Here is a 2,847-nt window from a genome sequence, read left to right on the forward strand (position 1 = left end):
ATTGTAGCAGATGTTCTACATTTCTTCATTATCCTCCTCCTCCTCCTTCTTACCCTTCTATCCTTCCTCCTCCCCCTCCCCTTTCTTTCCCCTCCCACTCCCCTCCTCTTAAGTACTGAGGAATTGCTCCCAGGGCCTGGGGCATGGGAGACAAATGACTTACCACTGAACTACAATCAAACCACTCTTTTGGTCTTTTCATGTCCCAGAATTTTAATTGTTTAGTATTCAACTTCTCAGAGATATTACAATAGGGATCCTACCCAATGGAATATTGTCAGGAAAAAGTAATAAAAAAAATAAAAATTTACTGGAAAAGGTAGAAATAAAACTGGTTGTTTCTCACTGAAATAATAAACACAGGTCACAGCTTATAGAGGTTTAATTTAGTGAGGTGAGTAGGTTTTTGGCATTATGTGAGAAAAGGAAAATGTTCTCATGCATATGCTGGATATATACGGACCAGAAATTATAGCTTTGGTTACGGAACCCTACGGAAGGTGGGGCAGTATTAATTGGAAATCATTCCTTCTAAGGCATTCTTTTATGTTGTGTCTCCAGCAAGAGAGAAGGATGGTTTTGGCTGAACTTGCCCAATTCTCTTCTGTAGACAAGTATTAAGCCATTTCAATTATTTTAGTAGTGGGAATCACTTCATCTCAGTCACACAACAGAGGAAGCAGATAACTTCATGTAAAAATAAGCTAGCTGAAAGTTACTTCCATTTCTTGGCCATATTTGCAATATATAATAAATGTGTAAAATAAGAAAGATAAGTAAATGGGAAAAGGACTTAGGACCCAAATAAGATGTTCAGGAAGTTTACCCATTCTGGTGCCAATTTCTGTAAATGAACTGTGCTCTTGGATGTATCTGTGATCCATGACTGCTTTCATGCTATTACAAAGCAGATCTGAGCTTTAGCAGTAGGGACTATATGCTGTGCAAAGGTCAGAATACTTGTGACACATCATATTTAAGAGAAGGCTTATCCATCCATGATTTCATTTTCAAAGGCAAGGCACTGTTTTTCCATCACACTGCTCTTCAGTAACTGTATTAATTATGAATAATTGCATAAAGCAAATAAATTTCCATTCAAATCTAAATTTTTATAATTCAACCACAATGTTCAGTATTTAGATGGAAAATTGGGATAAAAATCAGTCCCAGAAAACTGAAAATGTACAATAAAAAATCTTGTTCTTTCAGATACCAACTCAGATTGAAAAAAACTGCATAAATTATGGAATTATGGTAAAGATAAACTTAGAAGTCCCATGAGAGCTAGAGTTTGTTTCTGTCTGAATAGACAGAACTAAATTTTTTTCCCTTGGATAAATACGATGTGTGTGGCACTGGGAGGCTCAGACTGAGACAGAACCTGGGTGGGGTAGAGATAAGGGGTGGGGAATCAACATCCACAGGGACAGTGCCACAATGTCAGCTGCACAGTCCTCCATGCTGCTATTTTCTACAGAGGCCATTGGAATGGGACTGATATTTTCTGAGGTTGAAAGCATTCTCCTGACATCAGAAATACAGAAATTTCTTTGGTGTATCTTAATATTACATCCAAGGCAGTCCGGACTCACACTGATAATACAGGGCAAACATTTTCTTCAATATGGAGAAATGGAGAAGTTGTGATGAGGAAATACTGAACCTGAGCTTTTTCCCAAGATGCAGAGAGTGTGTCCAGTGCCCTGTACACAAGTACCCCAACGGTGAGAGGAATCACTGCCTCCCCAAGGTGGTGACCTTCCTGGTCTTCCAGGATGCTCTGGGCATGGCACTGGCCTGCATGGCTCTCTGCCTCTCTGCACTCACAGCTGCTGTTCTTGGGGTCTCCCATAATCAAGGCTAACACTCAGGCTCTCAGCTACATCCTGCTCATCTCCCTCCTCCCATGCTTCCTCTGTTCCCTGCTCTTCATAGGCCGTCCCAACACAGCCACTTGCATCATCTAGTAAATAGGATTTGGACTTGAGTTCATTGTGGAAGTTTCACCTGTGTTGCCAAAACCACCACTGTCATTCCAGGCTCTGAATACAGAAAGAACAATGAGGTGGTTGCTTGTGTTGGGGGCACCTAACTCCATCAATAAAATGTTGGCAAACCACATTCAAAAACACATTAAGAACAATTCCAAGTGGTGAAAGAGGGCATCCCTGCCTTGTTCCAGTTTTTAGGGGGAATGCTTTCAGTTTTACATCATTTAGAATGATATTAGCCATGGGCTTAGCGTAGATGGCCTTTACAATGTTAAGGAATGTTCCCACTATCCCTATTTTTCCTAGTGTTTTGAGCATGAAGGGATGCTGTATTTTATCAAATGCTTTTCTGCATCTATTGAAATAATCATGTGATTCTTAACTTTAAGTCTGTTGATACGGTGAATGACACTTATTGATTTCCAGATGTTGAACCAACCTTGCATCCCTGGGATAAAACCCACTTGATCGTGGTGCACTATCTTTTTAATATATTTTTGTATGCGATTTGCTAAAATTTTGTTGAGAATTTTTGCGTCGATGTTCATTAAGGATATTGGTCTGAAATTTTCTTTCCTCGAAGTATCTCTGTCTGGTTTAGGTATCAGGGTGATACTGGCTTCATAGAATGAGTTTGGGAGGGTTCCCTCCTCTTCTATTTCATGGAATACTTTGAGGAGTATTGGAATGAGCTCTTTAAAGGGTTTTGGAGAACTCGGCTGAGAACCCATCTGGTCCCGGGCTTTTCTTTGTTGGTAGGCTTTTGATGACCTCTTCTATTTCATTGCTTGAAATTGATTTATTTAAGTTGTTGTATTTCCTCCTCGTTCAGTTTAGGTAATTCATATGTCTC

This window comes from Sciurus vulgaris (assembly GCF_902686455.1).
Source record: "Sciurus vulgaris genome assembly, chromosome: 16".
In the NCBI taxonomy this organism is placed as follows: domain Eukaryota; kingdom Metazoa; phylum Chordata; class Mammalia; order Rodentia; family Sciuridae; genus Sciurus; species Sciurus vulgaris.